Consider the following 17,031-nt stretch of genomic DNA (forward strand, 5'->3'; position numbering starts at 1 on the left):
TAAGGGCAAAAGTTTGATCCCTGGCCTGGCTCAGTGGGTTAAGGTCTGACGTTGCTGTGAGCTGGGGTATAGGCTGCAGACACAGCTGGGAACCCGCACTGTTATGGCTGTGGGGTGCAGCCCTAAAAAGATAAATAAATAAATTGTTATGGTCATTATATGTGTTAACACACTATTTAATATTATTTTTCCCTTAAATTTTTTACATGTTGATTTTCACAAATCAGATTCCTCACTAAAACTAAAGTCTTATATATACTTCTCAGTTTTAGTGATTAGATACCCATCGTATTGTTAGGGCATGTGTTTATCCTATTCCATGTTTCCAGTTTTTCACTGTAGTTAAAAGCGCTAATACAAACACTTTTGTTTAAATATTCCCCCAACCTTTGAAATTACTTCCTTGAGGTAGTTTCCTCCAGTATGGAATTACCAGTTCAAAAAAATATGAGTAATGATAGGTATAGGTATAAATAATGTTGTTTTGGAGTTCCCATTGTGGCTCAGTGGCAACGAACCCAACTAGTATCTATGAGGATGTGGGTTCTACCCTGGCCTTTCTTAGTGGGTTGGGAATCCATTGTTGCTGTGGCTTTGGTATAGGCCTCCAGCTATTGCTCCGACTCAACCCCTAGCCTAGGAACTTCCATATGTTGCAGTTGCAGCTCTGAAAAGAAAAAAAATAAATAAATAGTGTTGTTTCTATGTGCCAAACATTGTTCTAGGTACTTCAAATATTACCAGGTTTATTCTAAAGACAACTCTATGAGATAGTTATGATTTTTATTATATTTTACCTATAGGCATATTGGGACCGAGAGAAGCTGAATGACTTCCTCATAGTGACAGAGAAAATAAGTATTCAAGCTAGAATTGGAGCTAGTTCCACATGGCTCCAGAGACCATGCTCATTCTGGAACACCAGCAGTTCTCAAATGTTGGGGCCTTAACAGTCCTCATTACACTCTTAAAAAATACTGAATATTGTTTACTAGAGTTATTGTGATGATCATTTTGTAATATATACAAATGTCAAATCATTATGTTGTATGTATGAAATTAATATAATGTAATATGTCAGTTATATCTCAATTTCTAAAAAATGATTGAAGGGGAAAAAGAAGCCTTAGAGAATAAGAAAGAAACAGTAAATAAAATGGTCATATTTAATCACCAGCAATGAAAAATTGAAATTGAAATTTAAACACAATACCCAAAGTTCCCTTGTGGTACAGCAGATTAAGGATCTGGCATTGCCACAGCTGTGGCATAGGCCACAACTGTGCCATGGTTCAGTCCCTGGCCTGGGAATGTCCACACCCCTCTGGCCTGGGAATGTCCACACCCCTCAAATGTAGCAAAAAAAAAAAAACATACAGACACACACAATGCCATTTATATTACTGCTCCAAAATGGAACACTTGGGTATAAATCTAACAATGTAGACATGGTCTATGAGGAAAACTATAAAACTCTGATAAGAAATCAAAAGAGGAGTTCCCGTCGTGGCTCAGTGGTTAACGAATCCGACTAGGAACCATGAGGTTTCGGGTTCGGTCCCTGCCCTTGCTCAGTGGGTTAAGGATCTGGCGTTGCCGTGAGCTGTGGTGTAGGTTGCAGACGAGGCTCGGATCCCGCGTTGCTGTGGCTCTGGCGTAGGCCGGTGGCTACAGCTCCGATTCGACCCCTAGCCTGGGAACCTCCATGTGCCGAGGGAGCGGCCCAAGAAATAGCAACAACAACAACAACAACAAAAAGGAGAAAAGACAAAAAAAAAAGAAATCAAAAGAGAGCTAAAGAAATGGAAAGATATTCCATGTTCATGGACTGGAAAACTCAATACTGTCAACATGTCAGTTCGTCCCAACTTGATCTATAAACTCAACACAATCCCCCCAAAAAACCATAGCAAGATAGGGGTATATTGGCAAGTTGATTCTAAGTTTGTATGCAGGTGCCAGACCCAAAATAGCCAACACAGTACTGAAGGAGAACAAAGTCGGAAGACTGACACCACCCAACCGCAAGACTTATCAGTAGACCACAGTAATCAGGATAGTGTGGTACTGGTGGAAAAATAAACAAATGGCTCAGTGGAGCAGAATAGAGAGCCCCAATGTAGTCAACTATATATTTTTCCTTTCTTTCTTTCTTTCTTTCTTTCTTTCTTTCTTTCTTTCTTTCTTTCTTTCTTTCTTTCTTTCTTTCTTCTTTCTTTTTTTTTGGGGGGGGGTGCCCATACCTGTGGCACATGGAGGTTCCTAGGCTAGAGGTCAAATCAGAGCTGTAGCCGCCAGCCTATGCCACAGCCACAGCAACGCAGGATCCGAGCCACGACTGCGACCTACACCACAGCTCATGGCAATGCTGGATCCTTAACCCACTGAATGAGACCAGGGATCGAACCTTTGTCCTCATGGCTGCTAGTCAGATTCATCTCCATTGAGCCATGATGGGAACTCCTTCAACTGATCTTTGAAAAAGGAGCAAAGGCAATTCTGTATAGAAAGGACAGTCTTTTCAACAAATAGTGCTAAAACAATTGGATATCCATATGCAGAAAAATACATCTAAACACAGAACTTACACCCTTCACAAAAATTAACTCAAAATAGTTCATAGACCTAAATGTAAACTGTAAAACCAATAATAACTAGAAAATAACAAAGGAGAAAATCTAAATGACATTGGGTTTGGTATGACTTTAGATTTCGTTTTGTTTTGTTTTTTGTTTTTAATGGCTGCACTCACAGCATATGGAATTTCCCAGGCCAGGAATTAAATCTGAGCTACAAATGTGACCTACGCTGCAGCTGCAGCAATGCCGGATCCTTTAACCCACTGTGCCAGGCCAGGGGTCAAACCCATGCCTCCTCAGCAACCTGAACTGCTGGGCAATTTAACCCACTGCTCCACAGTATGAACTCCTGGTATGACTTCTTAGATACAACAGCAAATTCATGATCCATGAAAGAAAAAATAGATAAGCTGCAATCCATTAAAATGACAGAACTTTTGCTTTGTGAAAAACAATGTTAAAAGAATGATAAGAAAAGTCACAGACTGGAAGAAAATATTTATAAAACATTCATCTGATAAAGGACTGGTATCCAAAATATACAGAGACCTCTTACAATTGAACAATAAGAAAACAAACAACCCAGTTTTTAAAGTGAGCAAAAGATAGAGTTCCCATTGTGGCTCAGCAGGTTAAGAACCTGACTGGTATCCATGAGGATGCAAAATCAATCCCTGACCTCACTCAGTGGGTGAAGGATCCAGGGTTGCTGCAAGCAAGCTGCAGTGTAGGTCACAGATGCAGCTTGGATCCAGGGTTGCTGTGGCTGTGGCATAGGCTGGCAGCTCTGATCCCTATACAGCTCCTAGCCTGGGAACTTCCATATGCTGCAGGTGCAGCCCTGAAAAGAAAAATGGGGTGGGGGGCAAAAGCTCCAAACAGCCACCTCAACAAAGAAGATATACAGATGGCAAATAAACATGAAAAGTACAGTGTCAGGGAATTACAAATTAAAACAAGCTATCGCCTCACACCTATTAGAAAGTCTAAAACACTGGCAACACCAAATGCTGAGAGATTGCAGAGCACAGAAATGCTCATTCCTTGTGAGTGGGAATGCAAAATGGTACAACCACCATGGAAGACAGGCAATTTCTTTCAAAACAATTTGGCAGTTTCTTATAAAACTAAACACATGATCCAGCAACTAGGCTCCTTGGCATATACAGAAATGAGTCCTAATCTTATGTTTACACAGAAGCCTGCACACAAATGTCAACAGCGGTTCTGTTTCTAATTGCTAAAACTTGGAAGCAAACAAAATATCCTTCAATAGGTGAGAGAATAAACAAACTGAAGTACATCCAGACAATGGAATATTAATATTATTCAGTGATTAAAAAGAAATGAGCTATTAAGACACACACACACACCCCCACAGAGCAACCTTAAAAACACATTACTGAGTAAGAGAAGCCAGTCTGAAATGGCTACATACTGTATCATTCCAACTATATGACATTCTGGAGAAAGCAAAAAGAAAATAAAAAATCAGAGTTTGCTGGGAGTTTGGAGAAGGGAGCGATGAATAAGTGAAGTTTGGGGAAATTTTAGGACAGTGAAATTATTCTGTATGATACTTTAATGGTAGATACATGTCATTATATATTTATCAAAACTTATAGGATGTACAACACCCAAGAGTGAACCCGAATGTAAACTGTGGACTTTGATTAATAATATTAGTTCATCAATTATAACAAACATACTACACTAATACAAGATGTTAATAATAGAGAAACTGTGTATGTGTGTACGTGTGTGTGTGTGTGTGTGTGTGTGTGTGTGTGTGTGTAGGGATGGGGGGAGGGCATATGGGGATTCTTTTTACTTTCTGCTCAGTTTTTCTGTAACTATAAAATTGCTTTAAAAATAAAAGTCTATTGCATTTCCTTTGTGGCACAGCGAGTTAAGAATCCGGCATTGGAAGTTCCTGTTGGGGTGCAGCAGAAACAAATTCGACTAGGAACCATGAGGTTGTGGGTTCGATCCCTGGCCTTGCTCAGTGGGTTAAGGATCCGGTGTTGCTGTGAGCTGTGGTGTAGGCTAGGACCAGCGGCTACAGCTCCGATTAGACTCCTAGCCTGGGAACCTCCATATGCTGCGGGTGCGGTGCTAAAAAAACACACACAAAAAAGAATCTGGTGTTGTCACTGCAGCTGCTCTGGTCGAAGCTGAGGCATGAGTTTGATCTCTGGCCTGGGGAACTTCTCCATGCCGTGGATGTGGCAAAAAATTCTATTAATTTAAATATGCAAAAAACTTATATTCAGTAACAAAAAAATTACAGAACTCAAATTTTATGTTATATCAAATTTACCATACTAGAAAGTGAAAATGTTAAAATACTTTTTTAAAAAACACTATAGCATTTCCATTACACATTAACAGAACATTTTTGTGAAGAACTATATTTTCCAAAGCAAAAAAAAAGGGGGGGGAATTGTGTTGTTTTACATTTTTACAGATCTCTTTAATGTCTGGCTTAACAGAAGACAGCTAGAGTCTCACATCAGTTTCTGTATTTGGACTGTTGCAATATGTTGTCTCGCTGAAGTATATGAAGAAAACTAACCTCATATAAAGGTACAGTTGGAAGAGGAAGGAGTATTTTAGTAGCCTTGTCATATAGTTGTGGATAATTTTCTGTGATGCAACATCTAAAGTGGACAAATGGTAGTTTCTTTAAGAAACTTAAGTTTAGTTGCAGTGTAGAATGTGAAATCTTATCGATGAACTTTCAAACACTGTTACATGAAAATCCACCAGACTATGCTGAACTCTGAATGGATCGTTTCACTACTGCATTCTCGTGTAAATCATGCATTAGACCTTTTAGAAAATATTACTTCATTTTGTTATGCAAATTTTCCAAGTATTGGCACATTTCATGATATAATATTTTAAAATACATCCATTAATAACACCACTGATCTCATCAGAAAAATCTTTCAGGATTAGCTCATGATGGTGGACAAAATTTTCCAAAATTCTAATACTCCCTTGAAAGTTTGAAATTTATCATTGACAACAGGTACTGTCAGTGGTTTTCCTTGAAGGAACATGGCCACTGGCCTTGGCTGCTGGACAGGGTAGTAGACATTTGTTGCTTTATTTGGTTGCCCAGTATCTGAATCCTCTTATAAACATAGATAGTCTCCCATTTTAGAAGTCTTTCAGAGAGGCAGTCTTGCCACCTCCTATGAAAGTCGAGGAGCAAGTATCCTTGAACCCTGTGGGCATATAACATGGGAATAGCCAAATGTATGTGCCTGCCCAAGACTTTGGATATTGAGCAAGTGGTGAAAGGCAGAGGATGGTGAGAAGAGATTGCATTGGCGCCTAGGTGCAGCAGCAGTGGACTCTGGTGACAACAGAGACAGTGGCATCTCTGCTAAATGCTTCTGTCTAGCCTGCAGATTACCCTACCTGTTTTCAGGTTCTCATCCATTCTGTGAGTCTCCACCATATCATTTGATAAATTGTTTTTGTTGTTCTCTTTCTCTAAAATAATCAGATTTGTTTGAAAAGCATCATGACTGATTCAGAAGTCTGAAATCTGACATTTGCCCTTTGGTGGAGTGATTGAGTTGTACTGTGAAGAATAGTGTAGATATTGGCAATGCAGCCTAGGAACACCCCAAGAGGAGAATTACATGAGCATAGGCATCAGAGTGGGAAATTTACTCATTCATTCTTTCAGTACATGTTTGCTGGATTTTCCACTTTAGGTAAGACTCCATTCTAGATACTGTGGATACAGTGGTGGACAAGATAAGATAGTAGTTAGAGGTTAGGGGAGGGGAAGTGGGGTGAAAAGAAAGGGTTGAAATGACAATGATATTACAGAAATGAAATTATCAAGGCTTTGTTACCAACTGGATGTGGAGTGAGAACAGGTGATGGGTTTTGCACCCACGTGACCAGGAAGGCAGTGGTGTCATTAGCATAAGGGGAACAGAGGAGGAAGGTTGGGCAGGGAAGATGATTGTTTCCATTGTAGATTTAGTGAGTTGCATGTTTAAAGGGGCAATTTGGTGCCAAAATCTTGCAAGCAGTAAGAAATGAGGGGCTGAAGCTTGAGAGAACTATAGGACTGAAGATGGGAGTAGAGATTTTGGAGTTGTGTTCAGAGAGGTGAGAGGGTGTGAAGCGACTGGGAGATGGTCGTGATGGAGAGCCATGTATCTGAGTGTGTAAGGAGACAGTGTAGACCGACAAGAGAAAAGGGCCCAGCAGAGATCTTTGGAGGAAGGCTGTGTTCAGGGATCCAGAGAGAGATCATATGTGGACAGAGGTAGATAGTATACCATGTGGAAACGGGAGTGCCTTCAGAGAAGCACAGGTGGTCTTACAGGACCTCATAAGCAAGAGTTTGCTTCCAGCCAAGGAGTTCAGGAAAGGTTTCACTGAAGATGGACATTTAAACTGCCATATGATATGTGGGGTTTGAACTTGGGGAGCCTGGGTAGGCTGAGTTGGAAGGAACGGGTGTTCAATTCAGAGGGAGTAGCATGAGCAAAGACATGGAGATGAAAATGTGAGGTATTTGCTGGAACAGACATTTAGAAGGCTAGAGTCAGGGCTGTGGTGATGCAGGTAGCTCCAAAGACTCCATGTCACGTGAGCTGTGCAGAAGCCAGAGCACTCTCCCCTCAATGCCATTTTGGTCACTTATTTTCCAGAACTTACTAGCATGTTTTTTCATTGATAACTTTTTTTTTGTCTTTTGTCTTTTTTAGGGCCTCACCTGCTGCACATGGAGGTTCCCAGGCTAGAGGTCAAAGGAGCTGTAGCTGCCGGCCTACACCACAGCCACAGCAACACCAGAACCCAGCTGAGTCTGTGACCTACACCACAGCTCACAGCAATGCTGGATCCTTAACCCACTGTGCGGGGCCAGGGATCAAGCCTTTGTCTCATGGATATTATTCGGGTTCATTACTGCTGTTCCACAACGGGAACTCCTTATTTATTCATGCGTGTGCCAACATTTTAATTTCTACTTCTTTGAGAATTTTCATCATTGCTGCATTTATTATACTGAACAGTGTGATTTCACTTAAATGCAATGGAGAGAGGGAGGCACGTCTGAAGACTATTTGGCAGATGAAACTCTCCACAGACTAAGGAAAACATTTCTTCTAATTATCTCTTTCATGAGACTGAACTTCGTCTAAAGAAAAAGCAACTTGTCTCTTGTGCCTTGGTTCCAGAGGTCTTTTTAACAGTTGGTTATTTTTACTTTTGTTTTTGTTTGGAGGGACTTTTTTTTTTGGTAAAGTACTCCTGTGGTTTAAATCTCTTTATTGATATTTTTGTTTGTTTAATAGGTCCTTGGATCCTTTGTCTTCCCGTGTGAGTACTACAGCTTTACATGTGCTGACTCGTGGGCTGTATGGTTTATCATAATTGCCAATCCGGTACATTGCAGTTGTAGTGTTTTGCCTGCTGGGGTTGGGTAAATTGTTCTAACCAAGGAAACGTATTCAAAAGCTGAGTTTTCCGGGCATGTTGTTCCCAACAAAGAATTTAGGCACTGTTGACAACATCCAGATCACCTACAAAAGGCCCAGTCTGAATTTGAAAATCAATGTATGGAGACTATAAAGGAAAATCATAATAAGCATACAACTTGTATTTGGTAAATGACTCTCTTGCTTGGTCAATTGTGATACTATTTGAAATGAAATGAAAAGAGAAAGCAGGTGCCATAGAAAATCTGAAAAGTTTCTTCAAGATTTTCTGGAAAAACAGTAGAAGAAAAAAACCCACGTAAATAGGTATTCTAATGAGATACATCACCGACTCTGGTACTTGAGTGAAAAGAGGCCACAGTCATGCTCTGTCAAACCCCACTTCTGAGAATAGAGCCACCAAGAGCATGGAAGGGGCTGTGCCTTTAGAGAGAGTGGTGACCTGCCCCTGGCAAAGGTGTGTGGGGGTTATTCTAGGGCTCAGAGTGAACTGCCATAGTACATGCCTGTCCCCTTCTATTGTGGTGAAATATACCTAACATAAAACTTACCATTATAACCATTTTCAGGTGTACAGCTTAGTGGCGTTAAGAACAATCAGAAGTTCCCTTGTGGCTCAGCTGGTTAAGGATCTGACTTTTGTCTGTGAGAGGATGTAGGTTTGATCCCTGACCTTGCTCAGTGGGTAAAGGTCTGGCAAGTCACAGATGCGGTTCGGATCCGGTGTTGCTGTCGCTGTGGCTGGGGTGTAGGTCTGTAACTGGAGCTCTGAGTCGACCTCTAACCTGGGAGGTTCCATGTGCTGCAGGTGCAGTTGTAAGGAAAAAAAAAAAAACAATCACAGTGTTTTGCAATCATCACCACTGTCTATTCTGGAACATTTTTATCATATGAAATAGAAACTCTATACCCACTAAATAATAACTCCCCATTCCTTCCTCCCCCAGCCCTTAATAACCTCTCTTGTACCTTCTTTCTCTATGAATTTGACTATTCTACATACCTTATACATGTGGAGTCATACAGTGGTTGTCCTTTTATGTCTGGCTTATTTCATTTAGCACAATGGCTTCAAGGTTCATCCACATTGTACATGCATCAGAATTTCATTCCTTTTTGAAGCTAATAGTCATTGCACACATATGACACATTTCATGCATTCATTCACCCATCAATAGACTTTTTGGTTGTTTCCACCCTTGGCTATTGAGAATAATGCCGCTGTGAATATGGGCAAACAAGCATGTACTTGAGTCCCTGCTTTCAGTTATTTGGGATATATTCTTTGGAGCAAAATTGCTGAAGCATATAATTGTATGTTTAATGTTTTTGAGGAACTGTAAACTGTTTTCCACATTGGCTGCATCAGTTACATTCCCACCAATGGTTCATAGGGGTTCCAACAGTTCAACCTTCTCACTAATACTTATTATTTTCCATTTCTTTGGTAATAGCCATCCTAATCGGTGTGAGGTTGTATCTCATTGGAGTTTTAATTTGCATTTCCCCATGATTACTGATGTGCATCCTGTCAAGTGTTTACTGGCTGCTTGTATATCTTCTTTGTGGAAATGTTTATTCAAGTCTTTTGTCCATTTTTAAACTGAGTTGTTTGTCCTGGGGAAATTTTTTAAAGCTTTGATCTTGGATCATTTTATTTTTTAAAGTCAATGACCATTATTACTAATTATATTCACTTATAATTCACTGAATTATATTCCCTAATGAACAAATTTCACTTTAAACTTAACTGAATTTTGAATACTGACTCCTTTCACCCTAAGAATTGGTTTTACTAATTCTTGGACAATGTGAGACTTCTTTTTTTCTTTTTTCTTTTTGTCTTTTTAGGGCTGTATGCACAGTATATGGAGGTTCCCAGGCTAGGGGTCCAATTGGAGCTGTAGCAGCCAGCCTACACCACAGCCACAGCAACTCTGGATCTGAGCCTCATCTGCAACCTACACCACAGCTCACAGCAATGCCAGATCCTTAACCCACTGAGAGAGGCCAGAAATCGAACCTATGTCCTCATGGATGCTAGTTGGGTTTGTTAACTGCTGAGCCTAGACAGGAACTCCAAGATTTCTAAATACTATAAGTAGAAGAGTTGTTTTAGTTGCATTTAAAAAATTGATTTGATACTGCTAATATTTATAATATTTTGCTACACCTTGTGAAAGTTTAATTATATAAATTGTTTACCTAAAATATTAATCCAGAGAAATTTCATTTCTATCCCTCAGCTTTAGAGTTACTTAAGTTTTTGAGCTGTGAATAAGATTTTCTAAATGGATATTAACTGAGTTATTCAGAAATTCTGTCCAGTATCTAATCTAAAGAAGTTCAGAGGATGTGGAAGAACCACATGATTGTGTGATTTTTTAAACTCAAAAAAGGGATGGCGTGTGTAGGCTTAGACGATTATCTGTAAATTTGTTCTATATAAATTTACATAGCAGCATCTCCAAAGATGCTCAGAGGCATCACCCTCTCTCCTTCAGGCTGTTTAAAAGCCTGAAGGAGAGAGGCTTGCTTCCACTTTTCATCTAGAAACTGTGGTCTGTGGAGCAGCCAGAGAGATCTTTAAAACATAGATAATCAGGAGTCCCCATCATGGCTCAGTGGAAATGAATCTGACTAGTAACCATGAGGACGCAGTTTCAATCCCTGGCCTCACTCAGTGGGTTAAGGATCTGGTGTTGCTATGAGCTGTGGTGTAGGTTGCAGACTGGGCTTGGATCTGGTGTTGCTGTGGCTGTGGGAACCTCCATAAGCTGTGGGTGCAGCCCTAAAAAGACCAAAAAAAAAAAAAAAGAGAGAGAGAGAAATCCCCATAGACGTCAGAGAATGTCATTTCTCTGATTAAACAAAACAAAACAATGAACCATTCCAATGGCTTCCCATCACACTTAAAATAATATGCAAACCCTTAACCAGGCCTACAGGAGCCTACCTCCATTAGTGCTCCTCTGCCTCCCCTGCATCTCCATCAGTGTTTCCTCTACATTGGCCTTACTCATGTGCTGGAAATGTGTACTCGTTCCCTCTATTGAGAAAGTTCTTCTGGGTGTTCCCTGGTAGCTCAGTGGGTTAAGGATCCAGTGTTTTCACCACAGCAGCTTGGGTTACTGGTGGCAAGGGTTTGGTCCCTAGCCCAGGAACTTCTGCATGCTGTGGGCATGACCAAAGAAAGAAAGTTCTTCTGTACCCACTAATCCCTGCTTAGCTTACTTCTTTACTTCATTCGGGACTTGGCTCAAATGTTATCTTCTCAAAGACGCCTTCCATAAACTTCTATGTACTAGTTTGTAATACATGTCCCTGTTTTATTTTTCCTCATGGCACCTAAAGCTAGCTTGTTATGTATGTTATGTATATATTTATTTATTGCTCTTCTCCATTAGAATTTTCCCTTCAGACAGAGATCTTTCCGTCTTATTTTATCTCTAGTGACTAGAGGAGGGCTTAACACATAGTAGTCACTCAACAAATATTTTGTAAGTAAACAAACGAATGAAAAAAACTGGAATTGAAAAAACCTTAAAGGACTCTTTCCCCCACCCCTGGTATTATAATTTTGACAAAAGCCCTTAATATCTCTTTCCTTGGGTAGCTGTTCAGTTTCACAAACTGGGTGGCTAATGGTAAATTTTATGTGACGCCGTGTAAACTGGGTGGCTCACACAGCAGAAATGTATTCTCACAGTTCTGGAGACCAGGAGTCTGAAATCAAGGTGTCTGCAGGGCTGGTTCCTTCTGAGGCTCTGAGGGAGGACCCGTCCCTTGTCTCCATCATCGTTTCTGGTGTATCCTCCTTGGCTTGTAGATCCATCAGTCCAGTCTCTGCTCAATCTTCACAAGGCCTTCTCCTGTGCCTACACCTTCACATGCTGTCTTCTTAAGAAAACACCTGTCATAATGGATTAGGGGCCCATCCTAGTTCAGTGTGACTGCATCTTTTTTTTTTTTTTGTCTTTTTGCCTTTTCTAGGGCCGCACCTGCAGCATATGGAGGTTCCCAGGCTAGGGGTCCAATCAGAGCTGTAGCTGCCAGCCTATGCCGCAGCCACAGCAACACCAGATCCAAGCCGCATCTGCAACCTACACCACAGCTCACGGCCATGCCGGATCCCTAACCCACTGAGCGAGGCCAGGGATCGAATGAATTCCCAGTCGGATTCATTAACCACTGAGCCACGACAGGAACTCCTAGCCACATCTTAATTTAACTCACAGTCTATAATGACCATATTTCCAAATAAGGTCACATTCTGAGGTACCAGGCTGAGGATCTCAACATATCTTTTTGGAGGGGACAGAAGGAGAAGCAGACATAATTCAACCTATAATACCCTATACCAGCTGCTTTAAGATCTTAAATATCTCATTATTTGAAATATTTTTAAGGTATTAGAACTTCAGACAAGACACTGGAATTAAAAGTGTAGGAAATGTAAATAATACCAGTGTTTTCTTTAAGTCTGTTACTATTTCAAATAAAAATGACGGTTAACAAGTTCAAATATACTTATTAGTTGGAAAAATGTTTAGTAATCAACTTTCAGGTCTATTTTTAAACAATTTACTGTCCTGAATAATATTCACTCTGTTCAACATTTTACATTGTTATTGTTTGGGGTGTGAGAGAAAGGGCCCCTCTTGTTTCTTTGGCTTTTTATTTTTGGGGGGTTATTTGGCTGTGCCCACAGCATGTGGAAAGTCCTGGGCCAGGGATCGAACCTGCACCAGAGCAGTGACAATGCGGGGTCCTTAACCCACTGAACCACCAAGGAACTCCAGGGGCCCTGTTCTGTATAATTATTCTTTTTCAGAGATAGCAGGAGAGAACAGTATTTTTAAAAACAGAACGTAAGCCTCAGGCAGGCATGCACTTAAATATTTATAACTAGAGACCAAAATTTGTCCTTCACATTTGCCAGTCCTCCCACATCCCTTAATTGAACAGATGGGTTTTATACTGTGCCCTAAAAAAAAACCCCAAACCCCAGATAACTTGATTAGTTTTTTAACCTCAAGTGTAGAAATGAACTTAGACGAATTGACCCTCTGTGAATTGGACATCCTGCTCTAGTTCAGATACACAGAATTGAGTAGCATAACTGTATTAGTTTCCTTTGGCTGCTGTAACAAATTACCATAAACTGGGTAACTTAGAAAACAGAAATATATTGTCTCATAGTTCTGGAGGCTTAATGCCCAAAACTGAAGTGTTGGCAATGCCATGCTCCCTCTGAAATCTCCAGAAAGGAATTTGTCTCATGCCTCTCTCTTAGCTTCTGGCAGTGGCCTGCAGACCTTGATGTTCCTTGGCTTGTAGGCACATCGCTCCAATCTCAGTCTCTGTCTTCACATGGCTTTCTTCCCTACGTTTATGTGGCCTCCAAATCCCCCCTTCTTGTAAGAACACCAGTTGTGGGTATCAGGCCTACCCTGATTCCGTATGACCTTAACTTAATTACATCGGCAAAGACCTGATTTCCAAATAAGGTCCTAAGTACCACGAGTGAGGACTTCAGCATATCTTTTCCCTGAAAGAGTTAGGACTTCAACATATCTTTTGGGGAACAGAGTTCCTTTTAGTGAGGAAAAATAATTCACGTACACAGATTTTAGAGTTCAATAGTTCTACTGTTTATCATGAACTTTAGCAGTGATTTGTTCCATCTCAATATCTACCGGTTCTTGCTCTGCTGAGGGAAGAATGTTCACTGTTTTTAATTGTTCCTTACAGTAGTTAGCTTCCTATTATTAACGCACATCTCAATTTTAGACATTATCTATAATATTCTTCTGCAAAAGATGGAAATTTAGCCTTCTGATATAACCCAAATAAAGTTTCATCCCCTTCCACCCACTCAATAGTTATAACACCATATTTTTGTTAAATCAAGCACTTATATTATTGTGAATATGAACTATTATTTATAGACGAGACCCATAGTGTATGATGATTAAATCTGTTTTCTTTTTTCCTTGGTGTTTGTAATTGAATCTTTTTTTTCTACTTAATAATCTATGTAATAACAATAAATTTATTCAGAAAGTCTGCCAGAGCTACTCTCATAATGTTCAGCCTGTTCAGGTCATCTCTTAGTTACACTTTCATCTCAGAGCCCCCATAATCCTGATCCCACATGCCCTGGTTTCTCTCTAGGTGGTCTCCGTGGCTGAGACCTGGGGACCATCATTCTGGGGGCTCCCTTTCCCCTCTCCTGTGTTGAGTATCCTGTTGCCTGAGCACCAGTATTTCCTGTGTTTGATTTCCTCCCCCTCTTGCCAGGCACATCCTCTAATAACCATTTTGTGAGAAAAGACGTAATGGGACCTGCCTACTTGAGTTCTTCAGTGTCTGAAAACTACCTTTTTACTCTCATGCTAAGCCGGTAGCATGGCCGGGTACCCAGATTCCTAGGTGTGACATCAAATTCCTTCACAATTTGGAAGGCTTTACATCACTGTCTCCTTGCTCCTAATTTGTTGTTGACATGGCCCTTGCCGTTCTGATCCATGGCCCTTCATATGCGACCTGTTTTCAGTTTCACTTCCTGGAAGAGTTTAAGTTCTGATTTTTGTCCCCATCATGCTGAAATGTCACGCTATCCTTCATGTAGGTCTTTTCTCTCTCCGCTGCTCTAGGCACGAACTTGACTCTTTCCGTCTGGAAATGTGTGCCCTTCGGTTCAGCCAAATTTTCTTGAATTATTTCTTCCCTGCAACTTTCTCGATTCTTTCTTTCTGAAACTCTTTTTTATTTGGATGTTAACCACCCTAGACGGGACTCCAGTTTTAATATTTTTTCTTACACTATCTGTATCTTTAATTTTTCATTTTACTTTTGGGACAATAGCTTCAACTTTAGTTTCTAATATACCCATTAAATAGGTAATTTTTGCTCTCATAGTTTTTAATTTTAAGAATTATTCCATTTCTAATTGTATATCATCCTGTGTTTATATATTGTAAATTCTCATCTCTCTAGTGGTATTATTGGGTTTTTTTAGTGGGAGGATCCTCTGTATTGTTTCTGTTTTCCTCTTATTTGTTTGTTTTTCTGTTTTTTCTACTGTCTTTCATTTTATGGGGTTTATTAAAGTTCTGGTAATGCTTAATTGTTCTTTTATACTTAAGAATAAGATACTGGGAGTTCCCGTTGTGCCTCAGCAGAAATGAACCTGACTAGTATCCATGAGGATGCAGGTTGGATCCCTGGCATCACTCAGCGGGTTAGGGATACAGTGTGGCCATGAACTGCAGTGTAGGTTGCAGACGCCACTCAGATCTGGCATTCTGTGGCTGTGGTGTAGGTTGGCAGCTGGAGCTCCGATTTGACCCCTAACCTGGGAATTTCCATATGCCACACCTGCAGCCCTAAAAAACAAAAAACAAAAAAAGTAAAAGGAATGCGATACTGACATGCTGTTTGTAACTCCATGTACCCAAGTAGGACTCGCCTTAGATTTATGTGTGTGGACCCCTTATTTGATTGGAGGACTCCAAACTGATAGAACCTGTAAAACTTTTGCTTTCAATAGTTTCACTTTTCTAAAAAGGAATCTCCCAACTTTTTGCCTCCAGGATAAACTTGACGGATTCTTATTTATGCCCGCACTTCCTGTATGGTACTCTAACTCCGCTCTGCTCTGCCTAGTGAACCCAAGTCCAGAGCCTATTTGGTTCAGTCTATCCAATCTTCTGCTGAGGTCAAGGACAGCGAGGGTTGGGGAGGTGATCTGGGTTCTAATGACTTGTTTTAGAGAACTTCAATTGATCCTTCTCTTTCTCAGCACTGCTCACATCCTTACCTTCCAAAAGAGCTGGGGCCTCTGATTTCTGAGATTATTCTGTCTTTGCAGCAGGAATTGGTGGATTTAGTCCTCCTCGTGTGTAAGCTTAGGTTTTAGCTTTCTGTTGTGCTAAGACACATACAGGTTGTCCATTCACCTTCAGTTTCTGAAAGACAAACTTGTCAGTTTTCATTCCCTCTCCTTTTCTCTTTGCCTTTCTGGGTTTATGCCTTCTTTTCTTCTTTCAGTGTCATTTAGAAGGGTTTGGGAGAGTTCCCACTGTGCCTCAGCAGGTTAATGACGCAACCAGTATCCGTGAGGATGTGGGTTTGATCCCTGGCTTTGCTCAGTGGGGTGAAGATCTGGCATTGCCACAAGCTGTGGCGTAGGTTGCAGAAGCACCTTAGAACTGGTGTTGCTGTGGCTGTGGTATAGGTCGGCGGCTGTAGCTCCGATTCGACCCCTAGCCTGGGAACCTCCATATGCTGCAGGTATGGCCCTAAAAAGAGAGATAAGAAGGGTTTGGGGAGGAAACACTCATAGATGTGTGTATGTAATATGCTGTGTTCACCAGATGTCCTCTGACTATTCATTAAGGTGCTTGCCAATTACCGTTGAGCTACTAAATAGTCTAGAGTGACCAAACCTTAGGTGAAAATTTCCTTTAATTGCCCTATATTTCATTAAATATTCATCATTGCATTTTAAACATTTTATTTTTACTCATAGTTTATAATTTTAACAAATTAATTTTGTTATAAAGTAATATATGTTTACTTTAGAAATTTTGGCAAAGAAAATTGATCAAGAAAACATTCTAAAAGAAAAAGAAAAACCACAATCCCACCACTCCTAACATTTGGGGAATATACCTTGGAGACTACCTGGGGAAAAGATAGAGAACTTGCTTTATAAGCTTTATCAAGTAAAGAAATTGAATGAACAATTTTAAATCTTCCATAGGGAAAAGTCCAGGTCCAGATAGTTTGGTCAATCCTGTGACCACTCTTTGGGGTTGGTCCTCAAGGTGGTGAAGGGAGATACTCCCAGTGGGAGAACCCGGTTGTTCATCCTTTCTGAAGAGAGCTAGCTGGGTCTGCTGGCATACTGATGGGCAGTGTCCGACTGTTTGGCTGTTGGGGCTGGAACTTGGAAGGAACACGGCTAG

Source organism: Phacochoerus africanus, chromosome 6, assembly GCF_016906955.1.
Source record: "Phacochoerus africanus isolate WHEZ1 chromosome 6, ROS_Pafr_v1, whole genome shotgun sequence".
In the NCBI taxonomy this organism is placed as follows: Eukaryota; Metazoa; Chordata; class Mammalia; order Artiodactyla; family Suidae; genus Phacochoerus; species Phacochoerus africanus.